The sequence below is a fragment of the Pteropus vampyrus genome, unplaced genomic scaffold (genome assembly GCF_000151845.1).
Source record: "Pteropus vampyrus isolate Shadow unplaced genomic scaffold, Pvam_2.0 Scaffold262, whole genome shotgun sequence".
NCBI classification, from domain to species: domain Eukaryota; kingdom Metazoa; phylum Chordata; class Mammalia; order Chiroptera; family Pteropodidae; genus Pteropus; species Pteropus vampyrus.
This window is the reverse complement of record NW_011889043.1, coordinates 1,290,357-1,304,232: the sequence shown is the minus strand read 5'-3', so window position 1 is coordinate 1,304,232 and position 13,876 is coordinate 1,290,357. Positions and strand designations below refer to the sequence as shown.

The window sequence follows — 13,876 nt, the reverse complement described above, 5'->3', positions numbered from 1 at the left end:
TCCATCAAGAACAGACTGAATTTCAGGCAATTATAAAATAAGTAAGACGCTGAGGGGTAAAAACGGGTGGCAAGGCATGTTTCTTCTTTTATTACGAAAGGCAGTTAGATGTGCTTGCTTAGGCAGCACATACACTAAAGAAAGGCAGTTAGAAACTCCAAGGGAAAGAAGTCTGCGTGAATTCATAATCCTACTATGAAGCAAACTAAACTGTGGTATGATTTTGAGCAATTGATGGAATATCAGAAAAGTGACTCTTTATGCCTTAATGCTAGACATATTCTCTCATAGCGGCATAGAATGTAACATTGCATCTAAGGAGAAGGAAACAAATCATTGCTCAGAGCAAAGAAACTTGTTTTTTCTGTAAATGATATTTACATATTCATAATATAATCGTGCTTTACTGATTCAGATTTCAGACCTTGCCTGACAGGGAGATCTTAATGATTATAGAACAGAAGGAAAATATTGTCAGCTTTGACAGTGTAAAAGTGAAGGTACATTTGGCAGAGGTTGGGAGGAGGAAGGGGGAGAGGAGGTAGAGGAAAGAATGGAGATGCTAATATTCTCATTCTACATGCGAAGAGTCTGTAGTTTGTCTAAAATGCATGGAATAAAAAATAAACATTGAAATATATTATTTACAATATGAAAAATAACCAGTTAAAATAATTTAAATCAATAATATAGCTACCAACAAAATTATGAGGAGAGGAAGCAGAAAGGTGAGATTTAGTGCAAGTGAATAAAATTCTGATCTCTCATTGGAAGAAGTCAATAAATACTTTCTAAAGTTAAGAATCAAGAAATAGAAATAGAAGCTTACGGTGGTAGCATCCAGAAGAACTAAGATAAGATATTGTTAGGAAGTGATTGTCTCTGACAAGTAGGAAGAAAACAATTGCTTTTTCTTAAAACTATAACTAGTTGGTTTTTTTTTTCTTTTAACCATGTCCATATATATTTTGATATTTTAAAAATTTGTATGTAATATTTGAATTATGACTACCTACTGACCATTTGACTTGTAAAATCATTTTTGAAAGGATTATGGTCATTGACCTTTAGTAGTTAGTTCAATGATTTATAGCTTATAGCACAGTTTGGAAAATTACCCAGGAAAAGTGATGCATGGCTTGGGCTGGCTTTTTAATAGATAAAATTAAACTTTGCTTTGATATCTTTATAACTTCCCATAAGGAAACTAGTGACATTGTGGGGTCCTGAGTGCATCCTGAAATCACAGGTACACATGTGACACAGTGAGAATTACTCTTAATACCTGGGCACCCACCCACTCCAAAGCTAGGGAAATCACCAGCTCTGGGAATAGCAGAATGGGCTTGTGGTGCCCCCTACTGTCCCATTGGCAAACTGTATCTTCCTGGGCAGCATTCCAGGGTGAAATTTTTTTAAAAAGGATCCTGTGAGTCTGGAGAGACTATGTGAAGGTAGTGGCAAGAGAAATGGAACCTGACTTGGACCACCATGTGTATTTATTTACATGGTTTAATAAATATGATTTTCAAAATTATTTACATAATAATTTGGGAAATTTGAACACAGACTGGATATTAAAGGATATTTGGATTGTAGTTAATCTTCTAATGATACTGTGGTTATGTGCGGTGTCCATATTTTAGGAGTTGCATGATCAAACATTTAGAGGGTAAGAACAATGTCTGCAACCAACTCTCAATGTCTTCTTCTGTTATTCGGAGTTAAAGCCAAAAAGTCCTATGAGGCCATTTTCCCATCAAAATCCATTCTCAGTTTCTGTGATAATTGGTTGTAGTTGAGAAGCAGTTGCCCAGCCCAAGACTACATTCCCCAGACTCCTTGCCATTAAATGGCACAAAGTGACCACTTCTCACCAATGAAATGTATGTGCCACGTCCATGGCAAGACCGTAAGGAGCTGGTACACACTCGACCTCCCACCCCTACCCCCACAGACTGGATGCCCTTCAGTAGGAGTGCAAACCAGTACTGGAAAGCAACCTAGTTTTACTTAGTGTAGTTGGAGATATGCATGCCCCTTGACGCAGAGACCTACTTCTCAGTAGTACATATCCCAGAGAAACAATCACACAAAACTATAAGGACACAGCGACAGGAATGTTTGTGCATTCTTGCTGGTGGTAGTGAGAGTCAGAAGCAACCTAGATGACCATCATTGTGGGAACAGAGTAAAATGTGGGGCACACGCTATGAAACACGCCTGAAGTCTTAGTTAGCAACCCCAAACTGTATGGAGAACAATATAGAGAAAGCTTAAACACTTGGTGGGTGCCTACAGAGGGGAGAAACCAAAAGACCTGCGGGTGTAACCGATTCCGTCTCCCACAGCAGACCAGATCAGGCACCACCTTTGGGAATCTCCCCTGACTCTCCCACGAGTCTGATTTGGGTGGGTCCTCCCACTTCCACCCACTCTCCCCGCCACCAAGAGTTCTCACAGCACGCTTTACATAAATCCATCCCAGTATTTAGTCTTCTGGACTCTAATTGTTTACTTGCCTGTGTTTCTCACTTAGGACGGCGAGCTCCTTGAGTGCGTTTCATCTCATTGGCCTTTCTGTCTGGCCTAGTGTCTGGCAAATAGTAAATTCTTAATGTTAAAATGAAAAAGAAATAAAACTGTCTTAGGTACCTTCATCACAATCAGGATATCTACAGAACGGACATCAGAAAAATCTGGCTTCACATTTAGAATAATTTGGTCACCATCCTGCTCCCTACAAAATGATCTGAAGACTGAGCAGCAGATGGATATTTGCTAGGAAATATTTATAACAAATGTAATCTGCAGACTGGATGAGCTATGTAGTATTTAGTGTTCTACATAGTGGTTAGGCATAATAATAAGGTGGGAGGCACCAAAACTAAACTCCACCCACTTCATAGTTTTAATAAGAGTGTTTATTTTGTCAATCTAGCCACTAAAATTGTACCCCAGAGTTGCTGTAAGATGATATCAAGCTCAGACTTGGAGAGTGCCGTTTTAAAGGTATTATTTTCTTTTTGTTAACCTTTATCAGTTTTTTCCCTGATTGTAAAACATCAGAGAATTCTAAAAAAGGAAAATAAAAATTACCCATAAATCTATAAACCTGATAAAAACCATTAACACATATATCCTTCCAGATCTTTCCTTTTTATATAACCATTAAAATACATATTATAAAAAGTATATGATGCAGTTCTGTAATTTGCATTTAATGTATTGTGAGCATATATATTCACATATATATTCACAACTACACGTCTTTAAAAAGTATTAATTCTTTAATTTGACTATTGAAAACTCCTGGTTCCTAAGGGATACCAACACGTGGATTCTACCTCCCCTGTCCAAGCCATATGAATATAATTGGCTGTATACTGGTGGGTAAAATAGGAAACAAAATCAAACCAAAATGACAAAGGCATAGATGAGCATAGTAACATTTTAACCACAAAGAAACTACCCCAAACCCAAGGAATTAGAAAAGTAAAGCAAGGAGCATTATATCACAAAATACTATGAAGAAGTAATGTATTATTGCCATGTGGACTGCTAAGACAAAAACCCTGAAGCTAAGGATGTGGTTCTAGATCATCCAGCTCAACTTGTGACTCGAGGCGTGATCTCAAGCATTTCAGCTGCCTGGGACTGTTTTCTCATCTGTAAAATGAGGGTTGGGCTAGATGCACCCTTAGGTCCCTCCAGCTCAAACCTTTCCTGATTCTATGGACCGGATCTTTTCTGAGCCATGAAGGAAATGTCAGAACACTAGATAACACTCGGTAGGGCTTTAACTGGACTGGCGGACCACCCACTGCTCTCTTGGCCAAATAACAATGAATCCATCACAGAGCCCACAAATGGGTCAATTTGGATGCCCAGCAGATGCTTTGTAAAGCTACTGATTTTGGCAAATTAACAGAATGGGCGAGGAGTTGCCTTGGAGAAGTAAATAGGGGTGGCAGGCAGAACTGTAAATCATTCCCTGCTCTGGACTCCCTTTCTTTTTCCCTCTCTCCGCTCCCATCAGGCTTTCCACCCTGGGAGCCTTTTCCTGGGTGAGCAGAGGAATCTGTGGAATGTTCATTTTTTTCCCTTATTGGCCACAAGCAGTCTTTGCATTTTTTTTTTTTTCCATTTTTTTTTTAACTTGAATGTCTAACACTCTCTTTTAAAATCAGGACTTAGTATAAAAATTATGCTTCACACTATTTGCAATAGCCTCAAACTGGAAACTCAAATGCCCATTAAAAATTGTATGGTCTATGGCCATGCCACCCTGAATGTGCCCAATCTCGTCTGATCTCGGAAGCTGAGCAAGGCCAGTCCTGGTTAGTACTTGGATGGAAGACCACCAAGAAGACCAGGAGCTGTAGGCAAAAAAAAAAAAAAGCATATGGATAAATAACTGATGGTATAGCCACATAATGGAACGGTGCTCAGCAATGAGAATGAAGAAACTGCAACTGCCAGCAACTGCATGGATGAGTCCCAGAGACGAAATGAGGGGCAGAAGAAGCCAGAGAATATGATTCCGCTTCTATAAATTCAAAAGCTCAAAAACAGACAAAACTAACCTATCCTTCCAGAAGTTAGAACAGTTGTTACTCTTGTGGGGACTAATGACTGGAAGAGAAGAGGGGTCTCCTGGCGCTCTGGTAGCATTCTGCTTCTTAATTTGGGCGCTGGTTATATGGGTGTGTTCACTTTGTACAAGTCCATGAAGCCGCAAGCTTATGTACGCTTGTTGTGGGTTGTAATACTTTAATAATATTTCATACATTTTAAAAATTAAATAGTATATATATTTTAAAACAGATTCATTGTGGAGAAAAGGATTATCAGAATTTCATAAAAGCTATCTAAAATTCAGAAACACACACACACGGAAGGAGTGGAAAGATCTTGGTAGTATAAAAGAAAAAAGTCTCCCATTTATAGAGCATGACTTTTGAAAAAACAAAACAAAACACTCCTAGGACACAGGAAGGAAGTAGGCTTGAGAAGGAAGAGAAATTTCTAAGCTGTAAAGCATGACTCACCCAAGAGCACTGATGATCCTACTTTGTCCTTTGTCATTTGGACTCTGAACAAAAGTTCATTAAGTTATTCTGAGGTACAGCTGAGTGAGAGCTGTGCTCCGGAGTGTTATTTACTCATACCAGTTTCTGCCCTGTGGTAGATCAATGCGTACACCCCACATAAACTCCTCCCTCCCGCTTGAAAATGGTCCATATGCCATCAGGAAAAAGACCCTGCTTTCTCCGTGATTATTATTGTGATTCTGACATCCTTCAGATTGGGTGCTAAGTCCATATTGCCAAATCTTGTCAGAATCCAAAGCAGCAGTGCTTTGACTATAATGTAAACAAGAAGCCTTGGGGGAACTTTTAAAACACAGATTTCTCTGAGCAAGGACTCTGATTCCAGCAGGTCACAGATGGAGCCCAAGAATCTTCATTTTAACAAACTTCCCCCACCTCCTCCATCTACTATTAAGATTCTGAATTTTATCCTGGACATGGTTGTAATGGTTAATTTTATGTGTCAATGTGACCCGAGCCACAGGTTGCCAGTTATTTGGTTAAACACCACTCTGAGTGTGTCTGTGAAGGTGTTTGTGGAAGAGATTAATATTCGAATCCACAGACTGAGTTAGGTAGGTTAGCCTCCCCAATACAGGTGGGCCTCGTCCAGTTCACCAAAAGTCTGCATAGCACAAAGACGAAGTGAGGCAGGAGTCACTGGCTGGCCATCTGCCAGCTGGGACATCAGCCTTCTGCTTTGGACTCGGACTCAGGCTAGAACTTACACCATCGTCTCTCCTGGTTCTCAGACCTTCATGCTCAACCTTGAACTATACCATCAGCTATCCCAGGTCTCCGGGTTGCTGACTGCAGGTCTTGGGATTTCTCAGCCTCCATAACTGTGTAAGCCCTTTCCTTATTATATATCTATCTTATTGCTTCTGTTTCTCCGGAGGACCCAGACTGATATAATTGTAGATTGTAAGGGTTATGGAACTGTTATGTTCTTCTAAAGATTCATGATTTTTGGATTAGGAGGCAGTTAACCTGGCCGAACTCAAACTTCGGATTTTGCCTGCCTCCTAGTGTGAAGCAGTAGAAATCTGTTTAGTTTTTTAAATGTGCTTGACATACATTTTCTAATTTATTACTCCTTCCAGGTGATAAAGTAAATAAATTGTTATCCTCATTTTACTGACTAGTAAAGGTAAATTCAGAGAATATTTATTAAATCGTAGAGCAGAAATTTAAATCCAATGCTGTTTCCAAAGCTTTTGGATTTTGGTGAGGAAAGACGTGTTCTATTTGGTTTTGTGGTCAACCAAAGTCAGCTGAATAAACCAAAGAATAAGGGCCCCCCAGGTATTTGGCTCTCAGATTGCTGGAGTGCAAATGAATTACAGTCCGAGAGCCCTGGGTGATGGGGTTGGGACCACTCCGACACCAGTCTGTTCAGAATCAGCTGCCAGCTCCACAGGTAAGGGCTTCCACCCAGGTGTGCAGTAGTAACACAAACAACATCGACGCTATAAATAAGGAAGCAACGTGGCCTCAGGTTAGCACACTTGGCAGGTGATTTTGTTCAAAATCACCCAGTGACTAATTGCCAAACTCATTCTAATGACGATGACAGAAAATAATCAATGGGTGCTCCTCCCTGGAGCTGTAGAGTATCATCACTAAACTAGCCCAGCCCTTCTCATCTTCACTTTTTCTAATCCGGTTCCTTCCCACCCCTACCCAACTTGTGGTACACAATGCACTCTGATCCCTTTCTTTTCTTCCTTTTATGTTATTATTATTATTATTACTAGAAAAGTAACACTAATTTTATTAAAAATACAAAGGATACAAAAAGAACAAAATGCGAAAGTCCTTTCTTCTTCACCACTCCCCCAGCACGTCCTTGGTCAGAAGTAACATCAGCCAACATTTTATCCTTCCAGTTTCCCTTTCTGTCCCCGTATTGATAATGTAGGTATATATGCACCTTTTGCAGAAGGCATTTAATTGTACTCTGCCTGGTTCTGCGATCTGTGTTTTTCAATCAATGGGGCCTAGTTCTCAATGTTGTAAATTTATGGAGCTATAAATTTGCGGAGTCCACTAATGTGATATGTGTGCATTTACAGGTTTTATATACAAATTATTTTAATAATTTATATTATTATTTTTATACACAAATAATGATATGCCTTTTTTCTTTTATATTGCATCGAACTTTTAAAATTATATAAATCGGTAACTTATTTATGAATTTCATTTCAGGAAAGTAAAGAGGGCATTAAAATATGTTTTTAAAGGGTGCATAGTCTGATAGCTGGGATCCATATAAGTTTCCTTCTCTTCAAATTCTGTGCAGTCATTCATAACATGAAACCACTTTTGTCATGTGAGACATCGGGGTGTTTCCCAGCAGGCCTGCGTGGATGTAGCAGACCCATTCTTGTATTGCCTGTGCCCCTCTAGTGAGGACCCTCGCTCGCCACCAGTAAAGGCTGCTGCTAAGCTTTGTGAAAGGGAACTTTGCAACTGGCAGCTTCAAAGTCAGGGAGGGTTCTTGGTTACCAACAACAGAGACCAGCTTGGGCTAACTTGAACAGAAAAGTGATGTTCTGGCAGGGTATTCAGTAGCTCACAAAATGGATAGACATGTTGGAGAACCAGAGTGGAGAAGTAGGCAGGAACCTGAGAAGGCAAAAAAGCAGAGGGAGAACTTAGATAAACAGAGCAGACTCACATTTGTAACTCCCGTTACAGCAGAAGCCTAGGTGAGAGGCTGCTGCCAGTGGACTCTGCTCCTCACTCTTGACACTGCTGCCCCGAAAATAATCTCCAATTCTCCAGACATCAGTATACCACGTTCTCAAAAGTAAAAACTCCTGGGCGAGAACATCTGATTGGTTGAAGCTGTGTCATATGTCAGTGTCCTGGCTGCCAAGGGAGAGGGGAGAGGAGTATCTGTGCTTTGGCTTGCAGAGTGGGATGCCGCCCACCACCCCATATTTCTCCAAGAACTGGTGTCAGAGGGGCCATCATATTGTCAGAAGGAATTAACAAGCAAGGAAAGACCTCTTAACTATCTTCTGCTTCCTTTAGATTTGCTTTATTTTCTTATCATCCTCCATCATCCTTTTCATGTGGATACAAAATATTCATACATTGAGGGGAGCAGGGAATGGAAAGTGTAGTAGGCTGAATAATGGTCACCCAAAGATATCAGGTCCTAATCCCTGAGACCTGTAAGTGTTGCCTTATAAAGAAAAAGAGTCTTCGCAGGCATGAATAAGTTAAGGATCTTGCCATGGAGAAATTATCCTGGATTAGGAGGCAAAGGGAAATTAAACTCAGACAAAAGAGGAGGCAACAATGTGATCAAGGAGGCAGAGACTGGGGTGATAAGACCACAAATCAAGAAATGCTAGCAGCCACCAGAGCTGCAAGAGGCAAGGAACAGCCCTGCCAACATTTTGATTTCTACCAAGTGATTCTGATTTCAGACTTCCACCCTCCAGGACTGTGAGAGAGTTTGTGGGAATTTTTTACAGCAGCCACGGAAAACTCATATGGTATATGAAGAAGATACGACAGAATTTGTATCTTTAAAACAAAATTTAAAAAAAAAAATGGAAGGAGGGAAAGAAAAAGTTGGGGGACAGGGAGAGAGAGAGAAACCAAGCCAAGCAGTTGGTGAGCTACCGAAAGCGACATTAGTCATCCATCACACAAAGGAGTGGGAGGCAAAGAAATTAATTCTGTGAACTATTTGTCTTTTGAAAATAAATTCAGGGATAGAATAGGACAGACTGAGTAACACAGGAAAAGTAAGAACTCTGTTAATCCCTCTAAACCAGATATATAATCTCCTGACAAATACAGAAGGAAGTTCTATAGGAAGTTTGGATTTCTTTACTGTTGAGATGATTTTTAAAAAGAGAAAGATAGGCACGCAGGCTATGGATGACTCAGGAAATGAATTTGTTTTCAGATAATTGCTTCTTAATGTAGCGATGATGTGAGTATTAGTCATTCCAATAGCGATTCCACATAGAGAGCAAATAAACTAGAACATAGTCAGCCCAACGAAACAATAACTCTGTGGGAAAAAATGTCTGGTGAAGTACACGTAATTGACTTGGAGCCGCGCTTCTGTCACAGAGTGTTGCTATGAGAAACCCTGAAAGTGGAGTGAATGGAACAGCTCTAGACATTTGCTTCCTGTTGTGTCTTGTTGCTGTTGGGAAATGGGGCACTGAGATAAATGGAGCAGACACACATCTGGGGAGGAAGTTTTCCAGAAGCCTGACGTCACTGGCAGCAAATCAGAACCTTCTTTCAGCCTAGGAGGCTGCGATGGGCCTCCAGCTCTGCATGGCCTTTACCTTTAATCAGAGTCAGAAGCCTTCAGGCAGGCCTGTGCTGAGCTTCTCCTCTGCCTCAGGCAGTGCTGGTGGACCACTGAGGTGTGGAAAGTGCTATTGAAACAAAGAGTTCCCCTCCCCAGGGCTTAGCAGAGCCAGTGGAGAAATAATGGCTACTTTATTGATGGACCAGGAAGCTAATGCTCAAAAGCCCAAACTTGCCGCTGGTGTGTAGTTACAGATTATATGGAACAAAAGCACAAATACTGTGCGTTAGGGGGTTTGGGGTTGTGCTGGGAGCTGATTGGTCAGAGGTGAGGTAAGGGCAATGAATCATTTCTTCAGGTCTTGAAGACAGTTTTGAGGTCTCTTCCAGTGTTCCTCTGTCTGGTTTCATGAGAAAGTAGCCAGGGGGGTCATTCCACCTTAGGAGCCAGGAGCTGAAACATATCTTAGGTCAAGATGTTATCTTTAACCTGCAGAGGTCTGGGCTGCTGTCTTCTGCTGTCTCAAGGCTTGCTGATTATGGTGGGGGGGAGGGGATGCTCTGAGAGTATATATAGAGAGAAAGAGATGATTTCTAGAACTAGAATTTAAATCTAAATTTAATCAAAGTCATAAGGACCCTCGTTTCAAAAGAAGGAGAATAAGACTCAGACTCTGCTTACAGCCCAGATGTGTAGCTAAGGCATACCCAATTAAAGAATAGCAAGAATGAAACACCAGAAAAGTATTATACTAACATGATACAGGACTCAAACCGAAGTGCTTAAAAATTAGTGGATAGGAATGAATACATTCTTTTCTTGAGTTGGCATATGATTCCCAGGATTTGAGAAGATCTCTTGAACCTAGTTTGTTCTGCTGTGGGACTTGGCTGTTTAATCAATGAATAAATCACCTATGGGCACAGCTTGTGCTAAAAGTTCAGAGGAATTCAAAAGCACAGGACCCCTAATCCTAAAGGATTTCTGCAGTTCAGCTGGAAAAATTAGATGGCCAATAAACATTAGTGTGCAATGCAATTAAAGTAAATCGTGTGCTCCTGCCTGTCACTGCCATAGGAATTTATTCATTCATTCATTGAACTAATAGTCATTGGATGCTTGCTAGGTGCCGAGCACTCTTCTGGGCAATGGGATACAGGAGTGAACAAACCAAACCAAAATTCTTGCCTCGTAGAACTTATATCCTATTGTAGAGTTTGGACAAGTTAGATACATGTGAGATACTACTAGACACTGATGGGGAGATCAGATATTTGAGGCTGGAGCTCACAGAAGAGATGTGGGCCAGAGTTCAGGGTTCAGAGAAAGGTGACATCAGTGTGGGCCGAGAGTGCTGCAGGGAGAAGGAGAGACTTGTGTGGGACCTTGAAAGATGCTCAGAATTTGGAAGGAGCAACAAGAACTGGGGAGAATTTCAGAAGGAGACAGGAAGGCTGGACACAGAGTGACCGAGTCAGGGTTAGGTGAGGTGGGGGTGGGAGAGGTGGGTTAGTAGAGGAAAGGGGCAAGTCAGGCTGTGGAGAGCTGAGAGGGCAGGGAGAGTTTGACTTAGTGGCACTGACTCTGCAGGTAAAGACAGTGAATGCAGGTGTGGCAGTGAGGAAACAAGCAACAAAAAATACCTGAAGCCACTTTGGCTAGTCCTGCCTGCAGCCCTAGCCCCATCTACTTTACCTACTGACTCTTTTCCCCAACTCTCCCCTCCTCATCAATTTCCTTTTTCTGTTTCATTTTCTTCCTCTTTCCCATCTGCCTCCTTCGTCCCTTCCTTTAGTGGTTCCTTTCCTGCCTCCCTTATTTTATTCTCATCCCCCATGTCCCGTAATAAATGAGAAAAATCAAGAAAGCGGAAAATTTTTCAGACCAAAGATGATTGGAAGAAAGGGCTTCTTAGAGACTCAGTCCTTAACAGAGAATTAATTTTGTGTTAATTCTCTCAAACTGGATAATGTCTCCCAGGCCCCTGAACTTGCCTTTGTGTGTGACGTAATCAGATCCTAAAACACAATCTTGGAAATAGCTACTCTTTCAAAACACTTAAATGCTAATGCAATAGAAAGGTGAGCTTCACCGAGAGGAATATGAGAGCAGATGCAAGTGAATTCGCATATTTGTGTTTTAAAGTTGTCTTTTAACAGTCTTACAAATTATGTACTTTGTGTGTACAGTTCAGATAGGCTTGATCTTGTATCATAATAGTGAAAGACCTAGTAGAAAATGCATGTTTCTTCATGCTTTATTTATTCTTTTCCCCTCAAAGTAAAGCAAGGTCATTCAAGTATACTTGAAAAATACAGAAAATAATTAGGAAAAAAATAAAAATAAACTATTTCATCATTCAGAGAGGATCACAAAGAATCAGTTTTTCCTACGTAACAACCAACTTCACAATCTCAAACATTTATTTTTCTCTTTCCTGGATGCACTGAGACTCCGAGTACTCAGCAGGACTTGGCTAGGCCTGGATTCAGGCTGAGTTGGGTTAGGTCTGCTACACCTGCTTGTGTTTCCTCATTTTCCTCAGACCAGCAGCTACTGGGAGATATTTTTTTCTCATAGAAGATCACAAGAATGCAAAAGGGTGAGTAGAAAAACATGATTCCTCTAAGGTCTTTACATGAAACTAGCATACTGTTATCTCCACCCACATTCCATTGGCCACAACAAGTCATCTGGCCAAGCCCAACATCAGTGGGACAGAGAGCTACATGTGGCCCACTCTAGAACACTGTTAGTTCACATAGCAGGTAAGAATGAAGAGCAATAATCTATTCTGTCACAAACACTGTTATCACATGAGTTTATTTCCTTCCAGTCTTTTTATGTATATTGTACATGGTTAAATATTTTATAAAAATAATCTTATACCTTTTTATGTCTTTACATTCGTTGCCTTTTCCCTGTTAACCTCATCAACTTCCTCTTTCAGATTCATCTTCATTCCCACTTGTCTTCTTCTTCTTTCCCGTCTGCTTCCTCTTCACCTTCCTCTGATCAGTCCCTTCCCTTCTCTGTTTTATTCTCTCCCCAGGTCCCATAATGAGTGAATTGGAAAAAAAAATGACAACAAGGAAGCGATTTATTTTTATTTTAGGATAACGTAAGACATCTGATAACTTAATTCAATAATATACTGCAGAAATAAAGACCTCCTAATATCTGGTATATAACAGACAGGTAGAAGAGCCACTTTCTTGTTCCACATTTCAAGGTTAAGTGGGCAGTGGTTTCACCAGTATTAGCACTGTTGATTGTTGGGGTTTTCCTTATTGTGTTTGAGTTAGTAAATGGATTAATACTATTCTACAAAGATATACCTGAGAGTAAAGGGATAACGGTAACCTAAAGATAAATTAAGAGAAAGCAATGATAGCAGCTTAGCAAAGCTAAGTCAACAGACCCAATATTCAGCTGTTTTAGAAACAACAGTAGTAGAAATACTGTTACACTAGACAGGATAAATACATATAGAATAAATAAGTAAGGAGCGCTAATATAATCCCTCTCATAACCCTAGAAAGCAATCCATCTGGCAAATGGATTAGTTCTAAATATGTTACTTTTAAAAAATGAAGGCAGTCCTCCATCTGCAAACCAGAAGGACAATCTTCTAGACAGCTGTTATACATAAGGGATGTTTAAAATAAAGATGTCAGCAGAGAAGACTGCATTTGCTAGTGCCCAGAGGTGGGTAACATACAGATATGGGCACCTTAGACAATTTACTTAACTACTTCGACCATCAATTTCTTCATCTATAAAATGAAGAGGCTGGATAAAGTCACGGTTTATCGTCATTGAGCATATTGTGTAAAGAATGTGCCTGTCCTATGTGTGCCACAGAATGAGTAAGAAATATTCCTGGACTTTGTTCATTAATTCAATCATTCAGACTGTCAGTTCCTTACTAAAAGGCTCTTGCTTCATGACAGGCATTGAGTATACAACAGTGAACATTATAAATACAGTCCCTGATCTCACAGTTCCCAGGCGATTATCAAACACTAAGATGCATGTTATAAAAGGAAAAGTGAAGGATGTTATGGAAAAAAAGAAAGATAGCTAACAACTCTTTAACAGGCACCATGCTAAGGAACTCATTTAACTGTTCATCCAGTCTTACAGATGAGAGGAGTGAGGGGTCAGATTCTAGCTTTGCAAGTTTCAAAGTGCCATGAACCACCTGTGGATCTTGCTAAAATTTGATCCTGGTTCAGTAGGTCTGGGGAGCGGGACTTAAAATTCTGAACATCTAGCAAGGTTCCCCTCTGAGCTGCAAGAGCCAGAGAGCTTGGGTCATTGCCTCTCCGTCACCCTGTTGGTAAGAGTAAGTACCACACTCCCAACCTGGCCTCGGTCTGACCCAAAGCCAGTGCCTTTATCCCCTTTCAGAGATCCTGCCCCAAGAGCTCTTGCTACTCTAAAATTCTGATTCTGATGACAAGTTAATTTGAGAATTGCAAATAAAATA

General features: G+C 40.5%; 1 protein-coding gene and 1 pseudogene across 1 annotated transcript in view; both read left to right on the top strand.

Moving 5' to 3' along the window:
* Positions 1 to 13,876, top strand: part of F2RL1 (F2R like trypsin receptor 1) — a 49,117-nt gene that overhangs the window by 5,136 nt on the left and 30,105 nt on the right. The gene's annotated exons all lie outside the window — the stretch shown is intronic.
* LOC111729478 lies at positions 4,271 to 4,388 on the top strand (annotated as a pseudogene).